The following is a 27,306-nucleotide window of genomic DNA, read 5'->3' as shown; positions in this document are numbered from 1 at the left end:
AATGCGAAGCATGACCCAAAGAAGTGGGGTTGAGCAACAAATTGGACGGCCTTTAGCGGGCAATGTGGTAAGAGTCTTACTACCCACACAATTTTAAACAACAAGGACGTTTTACTGCAGTTATGTATAAAAATATATGTATATGTCCACTATATGTTAAGAACTATATTGCGCTGCCAACAAAAAAAAAATGACCTCACCGGAGACAAACGACGACAGAAAAGAGGCAATATTGGGCAACAAGCTTAGCCGTTTGTAAGTACCTCGCCAAAGATGAACAACGACCGAAGAGGGGAACTGCTCAGTGATGCTTTAGGCGGCTGGTTTGGCAGCCTTAGAAAAACATACAATTGGCAAAGGCTCGATGAAGGAAAAAAAGTCATTACTCACCGAAAATTGGAGAAATATTCAACGACGAATACGGCAGTAAACCCAGCAGATGGATGAACTAAAGTAAACAAATGGGAGTTAAAGTAAAACGCAAAAGAAGGGAAGCATGGAGGTGAGTAGCGGCTTCAAGGAAAAGGAGAAATCGGGGCACAATCTATTTCAAAGCTAGGAAACCCTAACTTTGAAGTGGGTGCCCAATGTTGGAGGAATTGAAGAATGGACCCCTGAAGCCTGATTAATGGAAGAAGGAAGGGAAGTCGCGCATTGTGCGACATTTAACTCCAAGTCGCACCATATAAGGCTGGAGGGTTGACTTGTGCGGCCTACCACCTTGTGGTGGTGGGCCCTGATTTTGTGCGGCTTGTTGGGTCGCACACGCTTTTCTAAACACCTTCTTTGACCGCTACTCATACGATACCGATTTAACATTCGTTATAGTGCGGATTTCGGATGCAAGGGAGCCACTTACCCTTTTTGTGCATTCATTGGTCCCATTATAGAGTGGAATATAGTGCGGGAGTTGACTTTGACGGCCTCCCTTGACTCGTTCACACTACCACCAAAAGCTATAAATAGAAAGGAGGTATGTCCTTCCCTCTTAAGCAATTCAACTCACGATTTGCTTATTTCCTCTCTTTTCCTCATAAGCTCATCAACTAACTTAAGCATCAGAGTGTATGTCGGTCGATACCACACTGGTGTTTATTCTCTTATCTTCTCTTTTACTGCAGATCCCAACTCCACCAGTCTCCGGATCAAGTCTTCATTAAATCAACCGATAGTCGATTTCCCGAGTAGTTCGATTTAGTCGATCCGACCTTTGACCCGACCCGGATTCCCCAAAAATTGCATCAACTGAAATGTATACCAACACAAATTTACCACTATTATGGACTTTTTGAAATAATACATTATTTAGAAAATCTTAAAAGTAAAAAGAAAAAGAATTGAAAAAAAATGAAAAAAAGGATGCGGAGGGAAATCGTATACATTGCATGTGATTCCCTTGAACGGCTGGAGACACATCACATGGAAGTCACAGCCACTTTAAATCTCGACTATTGGATGGGTTTTATATCATTTAAAAAAAATGTCTAAGTTAAATATCTACCACTATGATACTCTTTAAAAATTGTTGTTACTATTATGGATGAGAAAATCCCTATTTTCTACAATTCGAATTTCCCTTATTTAAGGAATTCAAAAGGATAAGATATCCTGATGGTCTTAGGTTTTCTCTAGATTCATGAGAATATATCTTATATTCGGAAGGACGAGATATCCTAATGGCCTTAGGATTTTTCTCTATAAATAGAAGGTAAATACTCATAATGAAGGTATGCTACAAGTCCCTACTATTTGCTACGCTGAACTACTTTACCCTCCATACTCGACTACTCCGATTCTGACTTAAGCATCGGAGCCTGTGTTGGAAGAGCCACATTACTCTTTAGTGCTCTTCTATTCTACAAGTTCCGACTATTTGCTACGCTGAACTACCCTACCCTACACTCCATACTCGACTACTCCGATTCTGACTTACGCATCGGAGCTTGTGTGGCTCGTGCTCTTCTGTTTTGCAGGTCTCGTCGATCCCTTTAATTCTAGAAGATTGGTACGAATTTAGTGCAATCCACGGAGGCCAAATTTCTACATCAACAATTAGCACCGTCTGTGGGAAACGACTAAGCTGTAAAGGTCAAGGCAGTCGTCATGAATTCCAAGGAAAGTCAGCAACACTCTGTTCACGATGAATGCCATTTGAAAATGAAGGTAAACCGGTAATTATTCTTGCCCGGGATGGTTGAAGGTGATAAATTGTTAAATAAAAAATTAAGCATGTTGTTTATTTATTTATTTTCAATTTTATTTGAAACCGGGGAAGAGAATCCAAAAGTACTGAAAAAGGCATGCGTACAGGCCTAGCAAGGTAAAAACAGAAAGTTGGCATGAGACTCTTCCTTCACTGTAATTCCACCTCCATTTTTTACATCAGCATTCCTTTCAAAACAAAAAAGTCAGAGTTAGTGCTCATTGACTCCTTTTTTGGTTGGATGTGTTGTCTTAAACTCATAGTTTGTATTTATGTAAAAACAAATGTATATTCAATAAATTTGTTCTTGAATTCATAGCATTGCATTGTCCAATAAACTAAACATCCAAGGTTATTACCATGTTACTGGGACAGTATATATATTGGGTATATAATTGATATACTAGGTATATAATTGATATACTGGGTGTATAATTGATATACCCCTGATATACGAGGTATATATTCGATATGCCCCTGATATACAAGTGGATCCTGTAAATAACCTAAAGGATCTATAATATATGGATAAGGCTGGGTACCTTATCCTGACAACACTATGGATACGACCCACTCTGTAAATGTTACAGACGACTCGATGCAGGTCGTTCGTGTGGAGACATGCGAGTGGGGGTATCCTATACAATGAGTTTGTATAAGACCGGACTGCGAAATAGACAATCTTTAGATGTAACGTCGTTGACTAACAGATTGCTATTTTATAGGATGACCAGACAACTCATTCTCAATCCTTGGTGAGTTATGGGCTCCTGCCCGTGAGTGGCTCGTCCTTTGATCTGTATGGATCAGAGTGGCCCTAGTTGCCGACTCAATATTCCTACCATTTTGGGGACGAGATCGAGTGGGGAGCTGGGAACATAACTTCACAAGATGGAATTCACTTCTCTCCGACTTCAGGGGAGTAGATGAGTGTTCTCTTAATTATTGATTCCGGGACTTGAACAAAGGGCCCCACCCTCTCACTGGCCCGAGAGGGACTTCCGGTTATTGGTCGGACCATAACCGGGTTGTTCATTAGAGGAGCAGTGGTATTTAAGGAGCAAGATGTAACTCAGGGGTAAAACGGTAATTTGACCCAACTTGAGTTACGAGCACTCGTGAAGGATTGACTTCTCATTAATGGTTGTATATCCGTGGACATGAAAATATTCTGCAGTGAGAAGAGTGCAGCTGCGGGTCTTTAGTGGAGTGACCCGTAGTTACAAATGTTGATTAACTCGGTCAATGAGTTTGACTGATTAATCTCATATCGTTGGAGCTTCTGATCTGTAGGTCCATTAGGTTCCCTTGCTAGCTCATAACGGGTAAAACGAGGATCAAGTTTTTGGAAGAATTTGAACTGTTCAAATTGCTCAATGGAATATATGTATATTGATACATTATAATATATAGTTAATTCTAAATTAAAACTATATATTATGAGAGATTGTTTGAATGAGATTCAAATAAAAATTAATATGAATAAGATTCATATTAAAACTATAGGTTAAAAATAATTTGCATAAGATGTACATTACGACTATAGGTTATACGAGAGAGATGCGTTTGAATAAGATTCAAATATATGGATTTAACTAATTATGTGATATTTAATTAAATTTTAAATAATTAATTGTTAATTATTTATTTAATAAATATTAGATTTAATTAATAATTAATAATTAGTTAAATAATTAAATTATTAATTATTAATTAGATTAAATATGAATAATTAAATTATTTAATTAATTATTAATTATTAATTAGATTAATAATTATATTAATTAATTATTAAGTTTAATTAAAAACTCCCATACAATTGTGGGAAGTTGCGACGTGGGGAGTTACCCCACGTCACTTTTGTTTAAACTGTAAAGAATAGTTCTGTACAGTTTCTTCTTCCCCTGCAAGAGCAACAACTCTCTCTCGATCAAGCTCTCTCTCTCAATTCTCCCTCACATTCCAAATCGGTGCTCCCACAAGCCAGATCTCGAGACCCAAGAGGATAGCACGGAAGATTCTTTGGTGGTGTTCGGGAGATCAAATTGAGGAAGAGTTCTTCAAAGGTAAAGAAAACGGAAGATTCTTTGGTGGTGTTCGGGAGATCAAATTGAGGAAGAGTTCTTCAAAGGTAAAGAAATGTTTTTTCCCCTGTATTCCATTTTTGCTCACTTTTGATTTTGTTTCTCAAAATTGATGAACAAAGATCCGCTTCCGCTCTGGGATTCACATCCCATCATTTTTGTTGTTCGAAGTCAATGAATTCCTTTCTTATCTTACACAATTTTAGTAGGAAATGCTTTTAGCGCGTATTGAGACTTCTAAAGTTGAGGAGGTTTTCGGTTTCGCCTTTCCCCTTGGGCTTTATCTTCTTATATAGTTGAAGATACAACTTGTACTTTTTCATGTACGAATTCTGTAGAAAAGCTAGTACCTCGTTAGAGTTTCAACAACACGAAAAGAAAGTGAGATATTGGAATACGAGGGGAAGGAGCGTTCACATTTTGTTTTATGCCTTTGAAGCCAAACCAATCAACAAAACCCAGGGTATAAAACCATTTGGCAAAAGTCAAATGAGGTTGGAAAACCTAAGGGTGTTGATTAAACTTCGGGAAAAAAACAAGCAGAAGCCAGGTTAGAAACCCAAGGGTACCAACTAAACTCAGGGTATAAAGTCGTTGGTGAAAACCAAATAGGTTAGAAATCCAAGAGTAAACCCTAGGATATAAAACCATGGGCAAAAGCGAAATAGGTTAGAAACCCAAACATGATACCGTTGGCCCAACTAAAAGTTAGATATCAAGTCCAAAATCTAACGGTTAAAACTAACCGTATAGCAGAGCCAAGAGACCTAATTGTAGCCAACTACAACAAAAGAGAATATGGGCTAGGAAAGCTAGCCTATAAATATGACAACCAACAACGACCAACAAAAGGGCTATTCCACAAAAATAGTCAACCAATGAACGACAAAATACTCTCAAAGCAGAAGTCTGACAATCTTCAACTTCGAGAGTGAGGCCTATTGTTATGGATGAGAAAATTCCTATTTTCTACTATTCGAATAATTCCTAAGGAATTCCAAAGGACAAGATATCTTGATGGTCTTAAGATTTCCTATAATGCCCCGAGTTTTCAGGTTATTTTAACTTAAGATTTAGATTGAGTCATTGGATTTTTTCCCTAAGCTGATAATTTAAATTCTTGGATTTTTTAATTTGGAGTTCTAATTTTGGGTACAATTACGATTAAGTTTAATTTCATAAGTTTAAGATAATTAAGTTATCAAAATTTGGAAAGAGGTTTTTAATTAAATCTTAATCCTACGTTTTGGAAATTTAATTCTCTCTTTTGGATTCTATTATTAGGTTTTAAATTTAGAGGTTTTTTTCTTAATAATGCTAAAAATGAAACTAATTCTGCAACAACCAAACTAATTCCAAAAATAATGTTAATTTTATTTGTTTGGATTAGGTGGTCTAGCAAGTGGGCCCAAAACATTTTTAATTCTCCAACCAGTGCCACGCAAGCACCTTCTCCTCCCCTTCTCAGGCAGCAAACCCTCCCTGATTTCCCGTGCCTCCACCGGCTTCAGCCGTTGCTTTTTACGACCCCTCGAAACACAGTGCACAAACAATGTAGAATTACAATCCACAAGAAATTAGATAATTAGCCAACCGACATTCAATGATAAACATTGTGTTATGTAAATTTGAATATTACCTCATCATCGCTATTACAGTTAAAAGCGTAGTCCTAGATTGTAAATTTAAATCACAATGACCGATATCAATCTCGTGTTCATTTTCGTCAAAGTTTCAGTAATTAGGTTTAGTGAATCGCAAAGCCGAGATAAAGAGGGGAAAATGGAAATAAGACAATCGAAACAGAAACAGAACGAAAAGCCCTAAATTCTCGCAGAACGTGAACACTCCCAACGAAAAAACTAGACGAAAATGGAAATAGGAAATCAGAAATCGGAAGGGATAATTAACGAGAAAAAAGGGGAAAAATCAGATCCCTGAGAGATCGGACAGTGAAGTGGTGCCAGAAAGCGATTAGCGCCATGACGAAAAGCAACTCTGGTACAGCCGAAGACGAAAAGCAATGGCTGAAGCTGGTGGAGGGGCTGGAAATGAGGGAGGATTGGAGAGGAGAAGTGCTTGCGTGGCACTCGTTGGAGAATTAAAAGATGTTTTGGGGCCCACTTCATATGCCACCTAATCCAAACAATAAAATTAACATTATTTTTGAAATTAGTTTGATTGTTGCAATATATTTAGAATTAGTTTCATTTTTAACATTATTAAAAAAAATCTACTTTAAATTTAGGTTAATCTATTAAATATATTATTCAAATCCTTTTTAAAGTGTGTTTCCTTTTAATAAAAGGATTTAAAGGATTTGGGAGAATTTCATTTATTTATAGGGTCATAAATCCTATTTTGTTGGTTAGGTTTTAAAAGGAAAAAGGGAAAAAAGGGAAAAGAAAACAAAAACGAAAGAAATAACCAAAAAACCCTACCCCATCTCTTAGGAAAATGGACAAAATAAGCATAGGACCCTTTTAAGTTTTTTAATCATTCTTTTCAAAACACAAGTTTATAGGCATTTGCTGACATCACCTTCACACCAAATGACCCTCACTACCCCTCCACTGATATTTTAGACTTCCCTCCTTATTTCCTCTCTCTACCTCCATTTCCCTCTTTTTCCAGATTTTTTTTTCTCATTTTGTCTAAAATTTTCTTGGAGTTTCTCTTTTCCTTCTTCCATCTTTCTGTATTTTTTCTAATTACTATTATTCCATTTCTTCTGACCACAAAAAACAATTTACTTTAAAAAAAACCCTAAATCACTCAGTTTTTTTTTAAAACCAGCAGCTTCCATGGTTCTCGTGACTTCGCTGACGACGGCTGCATCAAAACCGACGAAGGAGGTCATTCGCCGAAGAAAGAAGCTCAGTGGAAGAGGAATGGGGGAGGAGATAGAGCGAGAGAGCGAGGGTGAGCGAGAGAGCGAGGGTGAGCGAGGGTGAGATAGAATTAATGAGATTGTTTTTTGATAGTATCTAAAAATTAATTTTGAATTAATGTTTATCAAATCAAATTAATTTTGAGAAAAACGGAATCTCAATATTAATTCAAATTGTTTCCCGAAATCTCTCATCAATCTCCTTAAATCTCCTTAAATCTCTCAATGTAGTTTTAATTATAATTGAATTTCAAATCCCCCAATTTTGCTTTCCCATCTTTGATTCCTAATTTAAATTTTAATCAAATGTATCAATTTTGGGAAACAAATTTGAATTAAATTTCAAATTCGAATACTTTCTTTCTGTAATTAGATTTTAAATTGATATTTTCATTTGATTAAATTTTAAATTATGAATGAAAGAGATGAAAACAAAATGAGGGGTTTTTAATTCAATCCTAATTAAAACTACGTTGAGAGATTTAATGAGATTGAAAATAGATTTCGGGAAACAAATTTGATTTAATATTGGGATAGTATTTTAGATTCCCTCAATTCACGCTCAACCACGCTCTCTCTCGCTCAACCACGCTCTCTCTCGCTCTCTCTCGCTCAACCTCGCTCTTTCTCGCTCACCCTCGCTCTCTCTCTCTTTATCTCCTCCCCCACTGATCTTCTTTCTTCGGCGAACGACCTCCTTCGTCGGCTTTGATGCATCCATCGTCATCGATTGCTAAAAGTCACAGGAATCATGGAGGAAAAAAAATTGTTTTTTGTGGTGAGTAGAGAAGAAAGAAAATAATAGTAATAGAAAAAATAGAAAAAGAGGGAAGATGGAAAGAGAAACTCCAAGAAAATTTTAGGGAGTGAGAAAAAAAAGTTTTGCTGAAAAGAGGAAAAGAGAATAATGTAAAACGATAAAAAAACAGAGAGGAGGAAAAAAAATCTAGAAAAAGAGGGAGATGGAGGTAGAGAGAGGAAATAAGGAGGGAAATCTAAAATATTAGTGAAGAGAGAGAAGAGAGATGGAGTCTGGAAGAGAAAAAAAAAAGCAAGAAGGGCATGAGAGGTTATTTGACAAAGTTGGTGATGTCAGCAGTGACTAGAAAACTTGTGTTTTGGGAAGGGCGATTAAAAAACTTAAAAGACCCTTACAGAAGGCTTATTTTGTCAATTTTCCCTCATCTCTTTCCCTCTCTAATGATCAGCCGTCAGCCCCCTCCCACTCTGTTTTTTCGTCCAGCCCCTCCCCTCTCTCCGGCGACGGCAACAGCGGGGATTCGACGCGCGACGACCTTCTTCAGCGAGCGACGGCGGACAAGCAAGAGCTCCGACGATCCTCGATAGCATTCGTCTCCCCTCGATGAATCACAGCCTCGCAGCTTCTCTCCGGCTGTAGCAGATCGGCAGACAGTAGCGTCCCTTCTCCCCAACGATTCCATAGCAGCGGCGGTCTTCCCAAACGAGTAGCGGCACGACTTCAATGTCCATCGCCGTTTCTTGGCGTTTCAGCGGTAGAGCAACCCGACAGCAGTATTTTTCTCACCAGATCCGGCGTTCTTGGCAGTGGCTCTTCCGCCGGCGTTGCATTCTCCAATGACCCAAGCTCCGGTGGTGCCTCCGACTGAGCAGTCGTACAACCAGCACACATTTAGCTCGATCTCGGAGACTTCGAGCTTAAATTAGCGGCGTATTCTTCATTCTGATGATAGTTGGCATTGACCTACACCCGTTCAAAGCTTGATTCATAGTACCCCACCCTCTTTGGCATTGGTTTGTCGTTGACCCACCCTTAATCGGACCCAAATCAACTTTACCCATCGCTTTTTAACATCGAAACAGCAAGCTTAAGGCCTTTTCAACTCGGATTTGGGAGCCCGAACCCCCTCGACGTCGACCCATTCCTAACCCAAGGGGTTTTAGTGTGAGTTAGGAATCATTCGGCGAGTTTAGTAACATGTTAGGGCACTTTTTTGTAAGTAGTTCTTACTTTTAGGGATGTTTGTTCTTCTGTGTATGAAACGTTTGTGTGCTTGTGTTTGCTTGTTTATGCTTGTTTATACTATGTTACTATTGGTATAGTTCTAGATGAGATATTGGTTATGTTGTTTGTTATATTGATTGGTTGTGCCTCTTTTGTGAATTATATATGTTGTTGACGGATCAGGCTGGGTTATTTTGAGTTGATTGATATTTACGTATGGTTTGTGTTTGTTGCATATTGGACTATTATGAGATGATTGATGTATGGGCCATGGCTTAGAAGCATGCAGGACCTTGGTGAGAGTTTGATTATGTTATGAAGAGAATGAGTGAGTATTAGGGTCAGAGGGCTGATACGCCACTAGTTGGGTATCGAAGCTTCGGGGGTCGATAAGTCAACTTTGGACAAAGATGAGTGTCGAGGCTTCGAGTAAATGGTCGAGGGTCGCTGCGATGAATCTTAGAGGTAAGACAAGTATTGGGGCCTTGAGAGGAAAGGATAAGGACCAATACGTTGCGAAGTCATCAAGGCCTTAAATAGATGGTCAAGGGTCAGTGCAACAGTTGGGGGCCTTGGGTAAATGGTCAAGGGACGAACGCCAAGCGTCATAGAGAAATGTCGAGGCTCTGGGTAGATGGTTAGGGATCGATACGATTCGAAGGAGTAAGACTTGGAGGAATAGGAAAGATAACTAGTGATTCGTGTTGTGAGGATTGAGTTTTGGCATGTAGATTGCATATTTAGTTGAGTTTATATTAAATAAAGCATGATGACTTGTTAAGCATGACGTTTGAAATCCTTGTAGAGCTTGTTGATTGTGTGTGGCCCTTCAGGTAGGGGCTGCTTACTGAGTACTAATTTTGTACTCAACCCCCCCCCCCCCTTCCCCCAAATTCCACAGGTAACGAGGTCGCTCACAGGAACGGTGATGGCGAGTAGAGACATGACTAGAAAGACCATATAGCGCTGCGTCAATTTATTTTAGATAGGATAACAGAATTGATTCTTTTTTATAGATTTGTTATTCGTTCAGCAAGTTAATTTGTTTCAGTTTGTTTTTTTTTTTTGTTAAGGATGTTTTAAGATGTCGGTTCGTTATTCTTTTGAGAACTCTGGATATGTTTAGCTATTTTGGTTGTGATATTGGAACTTTTAGAGTCAATAAAGTTTCGTTTATGGACATGTTGAGCAAAATATAGTTATTTTATTTTGTTGATGTTGAGCTGAAATAGGAGGTTTTAATAATGTGCCCCAACTAGGTTGTTTGAAATTTGGGGGCGTTACAGTCATGTGACACCCAAATAGAGAGAAGGGGTACATGAATGAACCGATACTACATCCGAATGAGAAAGATCCTGAGATCATGGAAGAATGGTCAAGAAATTGATAGTCACTACGATGCACCTTTTTTTTCGGTGGCTCAATCATAAGAACTTCAAAGTTAAGGGTGTTTGACTTGGAGCAATCTCTCAGAGTTTGACGGTGGTGCAGCCAGGTCGTAGAGGAATGTCGGGGCAAAGAAGTGCTGAATCCTGGGCTTGGGGATGACCTTAAGGTACGTTACAAAGTCCCTACTATTTAGTGCTCTTCTGGAGGCAAAATTTCTACCTCAAAATTACATAGCCACACAAAAGAGGACGTGTATTATAAAAGAAAAACAAAACAAAACAAAACACAGCCGCACATAAATGTAGGTGTGACTTTTCTCCTTTTGTTTATAAAATATTTACCGAAGTCTACACCAAATAATGATAAAATCGGTTACAATCCGAATTTATGCAATATATGTGTATTTTTTAATTATATATAAAATAATATCTTTATCTTCAATATCAATCGTCCATTTAGTTAATTTAGTTAGCCATCAATTTAGTTCTAATCCTAATTTTTCGTCGTGATAATTAAAAATTAAAAAAAGAACACAATCCGACAACCCAACCTGACCCAATCCAAAGATATTGGATTGAGTTGACCATCCAATTTGATCAGCAAGCTATCACATATTCGATCCAACGAACAACAAAATTTAATAAAACAAAAGATGCAATTGACCAAACTGAAAAACCAAGTTAACATCTTCATACCCAGAATCTCATAATTGAACTTTGCCAACTAAAACTAGAACATAGAGATGACAGAAGCGCTTCAAAAGTTGCAAAGTCGCCTCGGGAAAATCTCAAAAAAGAAAAAAAAACCATGGATCTTCTCACTTAAACTAAATGGTTTGTAATAATAGAATTGGTTGAAAGACATGGTCGTCGATTGAGTTGAATCACTCGTCATCGTCTTCATCAACCCCAGCCGCAGAATTCAACGCGTTCAAACGCTCAACCAACTTGGCCTTCCTTTCTTCATATGTGAGCTTCTTCAAGTTAAACCTATCAGACAACAACTCCTTAAAGATTCATTAAATAATCACGCACAGTAAACAACAGGTGGTAATCAAAGTCCAAAACCAAAAATGCAAGTTTAATCACGAGTGACTAATAGTTGTGCTCCTTTGGTGGTTGCTCAGTTTTCTTCGCCAACGGTTCTGAACAGATGGCAGCGTGAACTTTCTTCAACAACTCTTCAATGTTGTCAGGATCGATTCCCTTTTTGATGTATTTGCTGAAGTGAGATTGATACTTCTCCGGCTCATCCTCCATCAAGGACTGGATTAAAAACTCAATGGTGAACATGAGTTTTTCATTACTATTCTGATTTCTAAGTCAACTATATGCTGATATTAGCTTCGGAAAGATTACCCTCATGTAGGAAGCAACGTGGCCGCCAAATATGTAGTTGCGGTGAACCTTAGCATCGAGCTCCTTTCTGTCCTTTGAAAAACCAGCAAAACTCTTGACACTGTGGAACATCCAATCCACCTTCCAAAGCTCCCTGTGTCATGAAAATATATATAGATTCAGTCTCTAAAAATACGATGGTTTGATAAAGATACCAAGAGCTCAAACTGTCCTACTGATTATTAAAAATTCCAGTGAACTAACAAACTTCTCACCATAATTGTAATGGGCTGCTAAGTTTTTTTTCCTTCTTTTTCGTGAGTATTTGGGCCAGTTTATGCACACTCCGACTAATCTCACGAGTCAACCACTTGACCCTAATACATTTAGTGTCGGAAAACACATAGTAATTTCTAATTTTTAAGGTAAGTGACCACATAAGAATTACTGATTCTTAAGGTAAGTGGCCATCATGATATCCAATCATGATTTTGATGATAAACAAAGTTACTCGGGTGAAATTCATTAAACCATGTAAAGCTAGAAGCACAAATACTAAACTATTATTATAAACAAGGAAAAGAGACGCTCATCTAAGACTAACTAAATACCTTGAGAGCACCAAAAACACGGTTTCCGTCGTTGTTCGGACTAGACCGACATCAAGGAGAGCTCTGAAGGGCCTTCGGCTATCTGTAGGTTCCACAGAGAAATCCTCTCCGGTAACCTAATGATTCATGATACAAATGCTTTCAGTGGACATAAGTAATGATGGAAGAGTTGAGCCATAACAGATGAGGTATATTAATTCATCTTGTTTAATTTGCTTGGTTTTGCTTTTAGGTAAGGTCAAGAGAGGATAGATAGAGTACGTCAAGTTTACCCTCGTACTCTTTGTCCATCTCGAGCTTCTTCAAGACACGACGAGCCAAGAGAAGTCCAGTACAGTAAGCTAAACAGTATTCATATAGGGATAAGAAGTTAATAAAAGATCAAAAAGCCCGTCCCAAATAGACTTACACTGAAAAAGAAGTACTTGCAGCATAATTTGTTAGACCAACTTCAAGACCATAACGAGATAACTCATGAGAATAAGCTGCGGCAATAACCACATCACCAGCAATGCTAGAAGATACTATTTGTTCTGTAATATCCTTATTAGTCTACAAATAAACAACGTTAAGGTCTCCTTTCCCGAGCGAGATCTCACCATCCAAAACAAAAAAAATGTATACATATATATTAACAGAACATCAAAAGCATCCAAAGGAGAACGTGCCTACAACAGCTTCTATATAACCTAATGCTACAATGCATGTGGGGGCTATTATTGAAGGAAAGCATAAAGATTGCAGCCAAATGTTATGAGGATACAAATCTAATAACAAAGCGATATTTGGGAGTGATGTACTTGTTCTTGTACTTGTTCTTGTTCTTGTGTATTATCAAGCACTATCAGAAACCGACCATTAACTTTTCAAGTAAACAAAAAAATTGAAAACACCTCTTCTCTTGTATTTGACCTGGTAGCGTTTGAAGTATGCTTTCATCTTTTGAGCTTTCGCAAAAGCCTGCAAATAAACCATTAAAATTACTCGGAGCCGACCCAATATTTACACTAACATTAATATCAAAACAATGCAGTTGCATATAACAATCGTCGAACATATAGAAAGATTCATGCGAGCAAAAATCTCACCATCGAAGGCCTGAAGTACACTGAGCGAGAGTGAACGAGAGATGCGAAGGAGAGATGAGTTTTTCGAATGGAAGGATCTCATATTTATATAATTAGACCCTAAGGTGACGCCGTTGGGCCAGAGAAGCACCTTTTATTATTGGGCTTAAAGCCCAATTTCCTATCTGTCCGATTCAACCCCAGTTCTTCAAAATTAGGTTAAATTTCATGTGTAAAATGTTTGATTAAGATTGTGACCAAGTCTGCGAAGCTCATCTCAAACGATAGCTGACTCGATGGATGAATATAGTTTTGCTTATCTGAAAATTGAGGCGGAGGTCTATAGTTATAAGTGGAGTTTCTGATAGGACTTACAACAAGTCTCCAACAACTCTTCCACGACCTAAGTACTACGGCGTGTTTTCATGGAATGTGTCGGAGTTCAATTCTTGAAGAAGTGTCCTCTGTTCGGCACGATTGCTAATTTAGACACCCGACATTGGGATTATGAGCTCGGCTCCACTTGGACTTCAAGCAGTCGAGGCAGGAGGCGTAGGTCGGCTCGTCTAGTGGATGACTTCTCGATTGGCTTCTTTGATCGGCTCGGCCTCTTTGGCGAGGTCCGAGGAACAATCACTTTAATATATTGACCTTTGTACTGGTTCATTATTTTTGCCCTATTAGATGTTGACACGTGGTTGGTGAGAAATTACCTCCAACATATAGCTTAAGATTAAACCATTCTCAACGTTTTTTTAGACTGTACACTAGATTTTGGATTTAAGAATAAAATTACAAACTCTCTCGAAAGAGTTGATGAACAATGAAAAAATTTTACAAATAAAAAAGCTCTCAAATGGACAAGCTCAAAAATCTTTTTAGGTAAAATATCTCTCCCAAGAAAAATTACAACAAAATTGAAGCTTGGAACAGATAGAATAACAAAATACTTAGGGAGAGAATTTTCAAGAACAATGAGAGGAATGTTTTTCAAAATGGAAAGAAAACGTGTGTTAAAATAAAGTTTGAATTTTTTTTGTATTTATTTCACTTTTCAGAGGGTGCCATGTGTCACGGTCTATTGGTCTAATCCACTGGCATCAGCAAACGCGTGCAACCCAGTCTGCCACATGTCACAATTCGATTCATTTGTGGGACCGCTGCAGCAATTCAACCAATAAGCCCTATGCGTCCATACATTTCCACGTGTCATCTTCTGATAGGTCCATTTGTCCACGTCATCTTCAAGCCATGTATGAATAATAAGCCTTCAACTCTTTTGGGCATAACTTTTTCATACACTCTAATTCGAGGGGTTAAAAAAGATTGGAATCATCTGTTTTATCTCTACGTTATGAATACTTCAAAATACTAAAATCATCATTGATTTGGTATCAACAAAACATATAGTTTGTTTGAAGCTCGTAATGGATCTATGTTTGTTATCATTAGGTGTGTTTGTTATACAAAAATTCAAATGAATCTATTCGTGACTAAAACATTGATAGAAATGTCGATGTTAACGAATATTTAAGAAGAGAATTGAAAATTATGAAAATCGATAGAAATTATTTAAATTAATAAATGACAATTTAAATGTAGCTTAATTTACAATTTTTAATCATCTTATCAGAAACATAAGTAATATTTATATTCAAGTATCGACGTCAATAGAAATTTAAAAAATAACCGTAGGGAATTGGTGAAGATTATTTGAATTTGCAAATAAGATTAGTTTAATAGTTGCTTATTTAGGTTATTAATTAAGTTATAATGAAACATATTTAAGCAAAATTTAAAATGTTAATATCGGGACATATCTACAACAATTTTTGAAATCACAAAACTTAGTAGAATTTTTTTAATTAATAAATTATATTTTAATTGTAGTTTAATTATACTAAAATTCAACATTTTTAATCTCCATATTTCTAAACTTTAAGTAATTTTTATATAATTAAAAATGATATCCACTAAAATATAATAAATTATTAGAAAAACAAAACAATTTTATAATTTTACATAAGAAAAAATTTTAATATTCTTCTGCAAGAAATGATTTTAACATAAATACATGAGTAGAAATATTTCAACATCTAATATAGGAATTAAAAAAATAATTATAGCAATTTGAAATAATTTGTTTAAATTATTATTTTTTATAACAACAAATAATGTAAAAAATAAAAAGAATAAAAAAAATCGAACAAATAGTTAACAACAATCCCTCGAAACCTATATATAAGTGCACGAGTACACACTTCTAGCAAGTGATAAAAGTTGTCTCAACAGAAATTATTTATTTTGACGACCTCCTCTAAATGCATTTGTACAACTCCTGAAATACTGAAATATAGAGTAACAGATAGATAGAGATAATTTATGGATTTCAATAAAAAAACATGTATTTTTTAATTCCCCACCTTCATCTTCATGTGCTTCCCTTTTAAGTCACTTAAGCTTAAAGATGAGAAATCAGTGCTCGTTGGTACTGGAAATGTATCGATTTGACCTAAAAGAAGTTTTTGTTTGCTCAAAATATGCATTCAAAATACTCAAAATAGATTTTTTTTGATACGCCCGTGAAAGTAAATATACGCAATTATTCAAGATTAACTTCGACGTTGGAATGTTTGCTCTTCTTGTACAGATGTTCCCGTATCCAACTAGTATTAGTATCAACTGACCTTCGAGACCCGACCGACTGCCAACTTAACTGTGAGACCATAATTCATTTTGATGCAAAAACATGTATTTATAAAAATCGTTACCTTTTAATTCTTTTTAAAAAAATATCACAAAAGTAATTTTTGATTGGTCTCGTATACACATATTTGTATAAGTTTCAACTTATAACATTTTTCTAAAACTTTAAACATAATGCTATATATATAAATACACATTTTTTGTAATTTCCTTCTTTATAATATATTTTAATAAAATGACATAGCCAGCTGCTGCTAGCCGACAAATAGATAGCAAGAGATGTCAAATCTCAGCCATCCTGCTTCCAAAAACATCCAAAACATTATGTCAAACTAAGAAGATCATTCGGTGCTCTTATTATTATTATTATTTCCTCTTCTAATATTCTTTTCACCTACCCTTAAAAACCCAAAAAAAAAAAGAGAAAAATGAATATATATATAAAAAAGGTCACATTTTATGATATGTACAAAACACAAACAAGAAGATCTTTGAAAATTTTGAATATTGGTCATAGAAAACACAAGGCGATTAAAGGAAACCTTTGCCTTTTGTCTGCGGATAATGTTTTGTTTTGTTTTGTTTTTTTGGTGTGTACACGACATTTTCTTATTAAAGCTAAAGCAGAGAGTTTGATTTTAATTTGTGAGAGAGTTTCAATGCATGTGAGAAACCTTGAGCTCTTACTCTTAGTACACTCACAATCAACATTTTTGGGTTTTAAAGTAATTCAATCTTTTTCATCGATGGGACCCCTAAAATTTGGATGTGAATATGTGCTTAGGACTATGACTGAACTATCTAGAGCGACCAATGTGAAGGATGATTTGCATAAATGGGGACAAACACTACAATGTTGAAATCAATAAGGAGCGATCTAAGCTCTCAGAATGAGGAAAATCATGTTACAGTACCTATATACGAAATGATGATTGTTGAGATACTCTTAAATAAATTTTCAGTGTTACATATATATCCAGAACTAACTAAGTGAGTTAACTAACTGATTACAACATTTGGTAAATTAACTCAAGTAATAACAACTAACTATAGTTCAACGGGTTCACTAATATCATCAGATTCACCAACATCATCAATATAAATTTACTCAACCCATTAATTTAAGCTTTTGGATTGAGGGGCGGTTTATTCATTTTTTACATGGCATCAGAGCGGGAAGTCCTGTGTTCGAACCCTTGTAGTGTCGTTTCCTTCTCATTTATTATGATTTTCACTTGTTGGGTCTTTGTACAATTATCCAAGCCAACAAATGATGGGGAGTGTTGAGATACTCTTGAATGAATTTTCGGTTCTATTAAACTGTTTCAGAGTTTGTTCGAGCTATAAGGTCGTATTGTTGGTCAAGCTACATAGGTTGGTCGTTGATCTTTCTTTGCTCTCCATGTTGCATGTCATAGTTTATTCTCCAACAAATATGATTCAACGAATAACATGTTGCTGTTATTTTAATTTGATACTAATGGATTATACTGAAAATTAATATCCATGATATCAAATAATTAATTGGGTTTTGATTTCAATTTTTAGTACAATATAACTTGTTGGAGGGCAAACTGCCAAAAGCCGTTCCAAGAAGGTCATACACCTGATAGGTCGGGATCCAGTACTCATACGTGGATAGGGACACCTCAAGCGCCCCATCTTGAAATAGGGATGGATCCAAAAACCAACATGATACCGGTCCATTGACATGTCACTGGCTCGAACAGGGAAATACCTTAATGGGATAGGTAACTACCCCTTTGACTACTATAACTACACCACCAGTACCCCCACCAAGCCAAGTATGAAAATCTTTCTGAAGCTAATCTGTTTAAGATTGGATTACTAACTGACTTGGACGTCAAAGTGTCTTACCTATCTTTACAGGTACCTCAGGGAAGCTCGCACCGACCTGCTAGGTTGCTCTACAAGACTTAAACAGATTTTGGCATCAACATAACTCATCATATTGATTTCCATAAATCATGGTATTAGATAATTAATTAGATAAAAATTTATATTTGTTATGGGTGAAACTCGAGCTAGACACACGTTCGATCCTCTACGGACTGGGGACAACTGATCACCACCTTCCTAAGGCGGGCATTACCTAGCAGGACATATGTCTGCCTTAGAAGGAATCGAGGACCACAAGTGGTTACCCCCTTACGTAGTTGCATTGTCACTACAACTGGCGCATTCCACAGATGCGGACGACATGTCCAAAGCCGCAGGTGGTGGTGCCACCATGCACCTGCTGGAAGCGCACTCCCATTTGACCAAACATACAGTGTGCGGCGTCCCTGCCACTTCTAACCGTTGTTTTTCCTGATCGGTCCCGGAAGCTATAAAAGGAGGACCTTCATCTTTACTAGACAAGTGAAAAACCTATCACTAATACCTCTCGTATCTTATTCTTATTTATATTCTGATTACTAACTTGATCGTGAGAGTGTTTTAGATGGGACACCGCACCGGCATCAAGTATTCTGGCTCAAGTCCGCTGGGTTTCAAGCCGAACTGCTTGTCCATATACCACGTGATCCTCTACCGAAATTCGTCGTCAACAATATTGAATATCACTATTTTGATATCAAATAACTAATAAGATTATGATTGTGTTTTTAATATGATGTAATTGATCTACGTTTTGGATACCACTATCATGATATTAGATAATAAATTAGATTAGGATTTATGTTTTAAATTTGTTATAACTTTTTACTCAAAAAAGAAAAAAAATGAAATAACTAGAAGATTTCACTATCATGCATGATATCATAACCTAACCCTGATATTAATTGGATATCTTCAACATACCATTGGAGCATGTCAATGTCACTTTATTCGATATAATGAATTATATTGGGTTTCGATATCATGATATCAAATAGTTAATTAGATTGACATCAATATCGTGATATCATATTATTAAAAAAAAATTGATTTGTGTTTCTAATTTAATATAATTATCAAAGTGTCATTATCAGGATCGAATTATTAATTTGATCCTGATTATTTGATCCTGAAAATGATCAAGGTCGAAATCTACGAAGTTCGGAAGAAAGAAATTGACGTTCAAGATACCTACAAGACAAGGTTAGCATTCCAACGAACAGTCTAATCTATTATTCAATGTGAAAATAGTTTCGCATACCTTGTATAGGAAGTGGGGATCTCTCGACGACACTCTAATAACTCACCGTCAGTCTGAGAAATGCGGTGTGTTGTTGGAGAACGCCTTCGTTGCCTTCGTGATCGTGGGTACGGTGTTCTTCAAAGGTTGGCTCGTACGTGGGAGTGGTTGGCTGATGGACGAAATTAGATCGGTTCAGCTATGTAATGTCGAGCTAGCGAGATAGCTTGTCGAAGGTTTTTCGTTGAATCATTTCCTTGTACAAAGTCTCTTTAGATGTCGACACGTGACATACGATAAATGACCTCCACCAATGATTATGATTTTAGTTTAATCAACAATGATTATGATTCTAGCTCAATCAAGAAAGACCATATTAGGCAAGATTTTTTGGAGTAATTTAATTCTATCAAATGTGATCTCTTTCAAAATATTGATAACCAAATTCAATAGTGGACTATTTTTACATGTACGTTGGAATAATAATAAGAAAAATTTTCACTCAATTCAAGTAATTTAAATAAAATTTTGTTTAAATACTGTTTCGATCTCTATACTCTCCATTTTGGTCCTTAAGATTTATTTATTATCATTCTTATTATTATTTTGAGATAACAGAAAGAAAGATTTTGTGGTAAAGAAATAGCACTTTTACTAATAATACACAGCCAACCATACATCAATCTGTATTAAGATTATGATCTTCCTATTTTTTTTTCTCTGTCCCTTTAAATAATAAGAGATAAATTTGCAAAAGAATTCGTAAAAATAGAAAAAATAAAATGGCTTATTAAATATAGAATTGTTATATGTATATATATATATATATATATTATGTGATGTGTGCATCTGACGTGGGAAAGCAATATGGATCAAAATGACCTAAAATATTTTCACAATGTCAATGTGAATACAAAAGACTTAAATTAACGATGATGGTGTTTGACGAGAATTCTAAGAGGAACTCGAATTAATGAACTTAATTTGTATTGGATATATATAGTGTACAATCTCTAATGATTAATTCTCCCAAATATAAACTTTAATTCAAGGGTTTGTGAGCTTGTTCTTAAATCAATGACGTTCATGTTTTTGGTTTCTTAACTGAAGTGAAAATGAAATATGTATTTTGTGTTATGACTCGATTCAGTGAAGCCGTTAATTTCTTTAACTATGAGTAATACATATATGTTTACTTATTTTTATAAACAAGTGTCTTAAATGTCACTAAAATATGTAGATAATGAAAGCTATAATAAAATTTTCTCAATTTGTTTACATGAATTGAACCTCACATAGAAAACCTATGAAAGAAAAATGAAATGGGTAATATTAATGTAATAAAACAGATTTGTGTAGTGCTATAATTATAGCATGTTTAATAGCATTTTCAAAGTTTATGTTATATTCAACAACAATATATAATTATTCTTTTAATAATATGAGCTACCAAGACTTTGGATTAAAATGCTAGCTAGAAGAATACTAATAGTATTTTTATGAAGCCTATTAATACTCATGAAAGATAACAACTTTTAGCTATCTTCTATTTATAATAACATATTTTTAAAAAGGCATTTTCTGAAGATTCATGAAAATAATTTTATGGCATTATTTAAAAGCCTTGAAACCATTTTTATGGCATTTTACAAATATATATATATTATAATTATTTATCATACTATTTTATTAAAAATTGTATTAATTTTTTTGTTTGAAGTGAAATTCATCCCTAAGTCTTGACCCAAATAAGATAAATGAAATTTATCTCTTGGCAAGAAGAGAGGTAGAAATGTTTTAGAAAATTTTACGTTATAACTTTTCAAATGTATAATCTAGCATAAAATGTAACATTCAATATGTCACTCATCTTGTCCATTATTATTATTATTATTTCTAACAACATTAAGTCAGGAATATTCTCATCTTTTGTTAGTCACTACAAAGACTTTCAACGACGCATAAAAAACGTTGCAAAGAGTTGAAAAGCGTCGCTAAAAGTTTTAGCGATATGTTTAGTATTGTTGCAAAAAATGTCAGTAATACCGTGTCTTTTAGATATTTCTACCGACGTATGATATCATATCTATTGTCTAGAATAAACTTTCACCGATGCACACGCCGCCTAAAATTAGAATTAGAGTCACCATTTTCTGTGGGTGGCCTAGAATTAGACCATGCATTCATTTTCCCTCCATTTAATGTGAGTGACCTCAATTTCTTTTTATTTGGAAGGGAAAGACCCACAAGAAGATCAACAAGCTGGTAGAAAAAATATGACTTTTTAGTTAAGACATGTGCAATGAGCTAGCCATTCTAAATGGGTGATTCTTTCTTTAGAAGGTGAGATTAATTATTCTCGTAAATCTTATACTATGAGTTGAACGTTAGTATGAATATAATTAAGTGGTTAAGATAGCTAAATTAAAATTCTTATACTTCTGCATGTGATATAATATTCCAGAAAAATTTATATCAAAACAATATTACTGCTTACAATGATGAAGACTTCAAGATTGATAATGAAGTCTACTTTACAATGAGAAAAAACTAAAATGTGTAGCGAGAAACACCATTTTTTCAAGATTTGTACCGACTTTTATTACAGTGAATCTCTACACTTCCTCGTAATTGTTTTTAAAGGATGTTTAATTTGACCCAATTATTTTTTGCATCGTAGGGAAGAGATTGACCTTTCTATTTTCTAATGCATATTCAGTTGTACCACCATGACTATTCACTGATTTTTGTTTTTCGATCAAAACATCTAGATCATAAATTTAGCGATCTTGCGATGTTCTTTCTTTATTTATCACCAACTCTGTCCTATACTTTTTAATAACACTTTTCATTAATTGATTTTTTTTTAAATTTAATTTATCAATTAATGGAATCTTTTTCCATTAATTAATGTTGCATGGCAGCTGAAAATGAAATGTATAGTTGAAAATGTCGGTTGGGAAAAGGAAAATTTTTCCTCAATTCAAACTCTCATTTATTATAAAGAATCAAAGCACAAAAGGGGACCATTAGATGAGTGTGATCTTACAACCGAAGCTATGACTTTTATCTCTTCTTTTGATGAAATTAAGGGAAGCTTAGAGGAATCATAAACGAAATTTCAGCTCTGAATCTCACACCAAATATTCAAAGTTCCTTATTGTGGATTTGTCTATTTACTTGCACACATATAGTTTAGTTGGATTGCTAAGTAAGCCACGTAAATCGAACCGTCCAAGTCGGACCATTCAGCAAAATTAGATCAGAGGTGCAAGATATATTCTATAATCCTACTTTTTGATATTCTTAATTGAATTCTTTGTCAGATTTAGATATCGGAGTGTGTTGGATTTAGTACCATACCGGTGTGTAAATCTCTTGTGTTACACGTATTTTTTAGAGTCAGAACTAAATCTTGCATCACTTTGTATTTCTTATTTCTTGTTCTTGTTCTTTTTTCTTTTTTTTTTTTTGTCTTTGTTTTAATTATATTTGTAAATTTATCATTAAATTTGAAAGAAATAATCTTGGAGGAGAGGTATTGAAAAACAATGTTTAAAAGAAAAAGTTTTTTAGGGACCCAACAAAAAATGGAGATTTGATTTGTAAAGATTATTCCATCAGTACGAGATGTTTTGATTAAAGTTTTAAAACAGAGGAAGGCTACCTTATTCAAAATAGGCAATATATATTAATATTGAGATATAGTTTTGTTTTTTTTTTTTTTTTTGGTTAACCTAACTTGTATATTTTTATTTTTTGAAGATAGAATAAGTTTTTTAAAAGGAAAAGTTTATTTCACTTTAATTCCGCAAGTATTTATCTTACTTTTAAGTTTTGAGATATTAAAAAATGGTTTAAAGTGCAGAATGGAAAATTTAAAAAGTACGTTTAGTTTGTCATAAAACAAGAATTGAGAAGACAAGAGTATGATTTATTTTTAGAGAAAAAAATCAAACAAACTAAATTTTAAAAATGTTATTAATTTATATAGCATGTTTCAATTTTGTCCTGATGTTTTAAAATTTTCAATTTTACCTCCCATCTTTTTTCATTTACTTTAGAATGAAATCATTGATAACTCTCTACAATAGAGTGTTTTGCGGGCTATTTGGGGTATTAATTGTGTAGAAATGTGAGGATCCTTGTCAAGAAACTAAGGAAAATCTGAGAAATCATTGATTTATGCTGTTAGAATCCTTGTCCCTAAGCTGTTAGAATTCTTAATTTCCTCAATTGTAATGATTTATGCTCAATTATTGATGATTTGTGCAGGAATTGTATAATTTGCTAAGGACAAGATGGGTGCTGCCAAGGTCGTAAGGGTGATGTTAGAGCCTATTGTCGCCCGGATGCTTTAGCATGTATGATAGTGCAACAACCCGATACATTTCATTTTTACCGCGTTCCTACATCTTCCAAGGGGTGCCCTAAATTTTAAGGACCCAATATATAAGGAAAATATACATCAATCACACAAAGAAGGATAGAGAGTAATACATTTTGGGAAGCATCGATTTCAGGGAACATTCCCTTCTTGTCATCATCTATTTTTCATCAAAGAATGAGCTGAGAAGATTGATTGCCTGCTTGTGGGTCACACTGTGCTCTTAAGGAAACTTCCAATTCTCTGTTGACTACTTCAATGGAGATTTCTCATGTCTTTTCTATTTATTTTCTCTTTTCTGTTATGAACTAAATCTCACATTCGGGGGATAGCTTGCTACAGATTTAATGCTTGTTATGCTTTAGAACCCCAACTATTCAGTGGTAGGCTTGCGAGCCTCACCCTGAGAGGTGCACTGTTATGTGCCGCTCAGAGAATACGTGTTTGTTGGGGTGGAAGTTCCCCAGATTTGTTGAGCAGAGTTGTCCGAGGTAGAGAATTGTCCATAGCTGACGCGTGAGGAGCGCACGACTGTTTGCCGTGGCAACGTTGCGAGTCTCGGAGCCAAGTCCTATAGTTGGGCGCACGAAAGTCCGTGGGTGGATAGCTCATTGTTAGTGTACAAGTTTCGTATTCAGTCTGATGCACGATTATTTACAAGCGGGTCAGTTGGCAGCCAGTCCGAAGTTGGAGTTCCGAGTCGTCATCGGGACGATGCTGAGTTTAACTGGGGGACAGTGTTACAATCCTAATTGTTATCTTTGGATTGTACCCCACCAGTATGTCATCGAGGACGATGATAGTTTAAGTGGGGGAGAATGTCACAACCATACTAGTGGATAGTAGGTTGTGACACCCATATAGTGGACAAATGGTGGTGAAATGCATATGTCGCCTGTCGAGCCATGTTAAGGGTCGAGAGAGAAGTGCTGTGATGCGACCAAGGAGGATGGTGCATCACCTATCACACCCCATAGATGTGCAAAAGAATGTCTAAAGAAGGCATACGCAGAATGCAAGGCGAAGGCGATGTCAGTGGTGTCGGTGACAAGCTCAACGGGGGCCAGTTCGGGCCCTGGGCCATGACCCTTGAAGTTGGGGTTCCGTCGAGAGTTTGGACGAGCAGCTTTAGAGTTAGATGCATATTAGTGAGATATGCAAGTACGCCAAGTTTCGTGTCAATCGAAGTTCAGACATGCGCTCTATGTTGGCGAGTGACTCCTCGCCACTTTGCAAGTACACGCCTACCAGACCAAGAATGTCTTAGAATATACCTCAGGGGGAAGCATGGTGTCAACTCTCCACCACCCCTAGGCCTTTTGGCCTAAGTGAGCTACCCCATGGCACATGCGTGTGTCATGGCATGGGCGAGCGTTGCAAGACCAAGGTCTTGGGTGTCTTCCTTCGAGAATGGGAATCTCAAGAATAGTGTCGGGCGGCACGGGTGTGCCGGCATTACTTCTCGTCCTATGGGCTGGAGGTTACACATAGGGGCTGTTATGCATTACGATATGCTCGAACGACATGGCACGGGTGCAAAAGTCGTCGTGCCTCGATAATGTCTGGATGGTTGGATGTCTGGAAGGTCCCGATAATAAATACAAACTCGTGGGTTGATTCTCGGTATGCGTACCCAAATAATTAGCAAAGTCCGATGACATCCCGATGCTCGGGGTGGCATTCTAAAGTATCGGTGGGCACCTGGTAAGTGAGAAAAAGCTAGTCTTGGCCCAGTAAGCGGCAAGACTCATACCGGTTGCCAAGTTTAGTCATTCCTTGTCCGGATCTCGGTAGGAATCATCCCGACAGTATCCGGTAAGGTCGTTTAGCCCGTTATTGACTAGTTTCTCGGCAAGAATGACCTCAAAGGGTCCGATGGGTCCGATAAGCTAGTTTCGACATAGTTAAGTGGCAAGAATCTCTCGGTTGTACCCAGTTGGCGTTTTAAGCTCGTTCTGATCCCGTTACAGGTCATAACCCGTCTCGGTAAGGTCCTGACTCATCGTAGGAGCGAGACAGCCTAGTGACCGGAGACCAAGATGGTTGGAAACATGGAGTGAAGCTCGGTCGAGGAAGAAAGAACCTCGCCTAAGGTCCGATGAAGCCACAAAGGGCACAAAAAGTGAATTGGGGCTAGAGTTCCCCGTAAGCCTGGCCATGGTCGAGCTTAGATCATGGCACCGTGCGGTTGAAAAATGTACGACTGTGACACCATTTATTTTTGTTGGAGAGTTTGGAGACCTGCAAAGCTCAAATGCCCATATCTACAATGCCAAAGTTGTACCACAAACAGATGTTATAGGTTGAGAACAACTTCTAAAATGAACATTCGATTTGTAGGCATTTTAGTATCCAATAATCAAGTCTTTCTCTGGATGAAATACCTTACATCTACCATCTTAAAACAAAGGTTTGAAATGTCAATGTTGATAGAAATATCGAAATGTCATCATGACGAACGATTTTTGAAACGCTAGTTAAAATAGAATAATAAGTCATTTCTCCTATAATTGGTCAATGCTTAGTAGGTTGTTTTTCAATTCAGGCACATAAAAAATCGTCAATACATATTCCCACCATACAGAAATGCAGACCATTTGACATGACGACATGAGTATACCCAACCCGAATCAGCATATTTTTTTGTTTTACGCCCCGTAATTCTTCCTCAGCCAGGCTTGGGCAGAATAGCAGAGCAAGTACAAGTATTAGTAGAATAGCAAAAATGTATTCATCGTCATTAATATGTTTGCTCGCGGTAATTGTGACCTCTCGGGAGAATCGATGACTGCATCAAAGATGCACTTGCTAGTACTAGTACATCTGAGAATTCTTAATTGGCTAGTTGTAAATAGACCCAGACTGTGGGACAAAGGATTATTGAAGTTTTTTACGACATGTCATCATGTTGAATGATTTTTGAAGCCCTAATTAAAACACAATGACAAATCCTTTCTCCTGTAATTGGTCAATGCTTAGTAGGTTGTTTTTCAACTCAGTCACATAAAAAACTTCAGTAGTAGTTTGGATGTTCCATTCACTTTCAATCTAATGTTCCCATAACAACTATGCTAGAATTGTTTCCCAATTTTACTGATGCTCTATATTTTTCATTTAAATCAGACAAGTATTCTTTCTTACCACACATATGATTGCTGCAGCCTGAGTCAAGATACCATACATCATCTTTATTGCCTTTGTTCACATTTGTCTTAGCCATCAACAACAATTCATGTTTAGTCTCAGCAAAGTTGACACCTTCCTCTTTACTTTTGTAACAATGATAACATTCAATTATGGATTAGTCAAAAGAATATAGGCCCCGTCCTTGTCGTCGTGACCCTCTTCCACGTCCTCGACCTTGTGGCTTATCACAATGAGTGATCTTGAAGGCATGTTCTTCTTTAACTTGAGCTTTCATATGCTGCTCATGCACCAGCAGGTCGCTTTGCAACTCATCGATCGTTAAATTATCTATGTTCTTTGACTCGTCAATAGAATATACTACA

At 36.3% G+C, this 27,306-nt stretch overlaps 1 pseudogene across 1 annotated transcript; it reads right to left on the bottom strand.

The window, feature by feature from the left end:
* Positions 1–11,186: 11,186 nt before the first annotated feature.
* LOC111024487 (large ribosomal subunit protein uL18-like) lies at positions 11,187–13,679 on the bottom strand (annotated as a pseudogene). Its single transcript, XR_015787439.1, has 7 exons — positions 13,587–13,679; positions 13,392–13,458; positions 12,760–12,839; positions 12,499–12,614; positions 11,909–12,041; positions 11,639–11,815; positions 11,187–11,553 (listed from the first exon to the last, which is right to left on the bottom strand). The product of XR_015787439.1 is annotated as a large ribosomal subunit protein uL18-like (transcript).
* Positions 13,680–27,306: the final 13,627 nt, after the last annotated feature.

Source organism: Momordica charantia (genome assembly GCF_013281855.1).
Source record: "Momordica charantia cultivar OHB3-1 chromosome 9 unlocalized genomic scaffold, Mcharantia_2.0 BLBB01000009.1, whole genome shotgun sequence".
NCBI lineage: Eukaryota > Viridiplantae > Streptophyta > Magnoliopsida > Cucurbitales > Cucurbitaceae > Momordica > Momordica charantia.
Note: the sequence above shows the minus strand (reverse complement) of the source record. Positions and strands in the feature narration are given on the sequence as shown.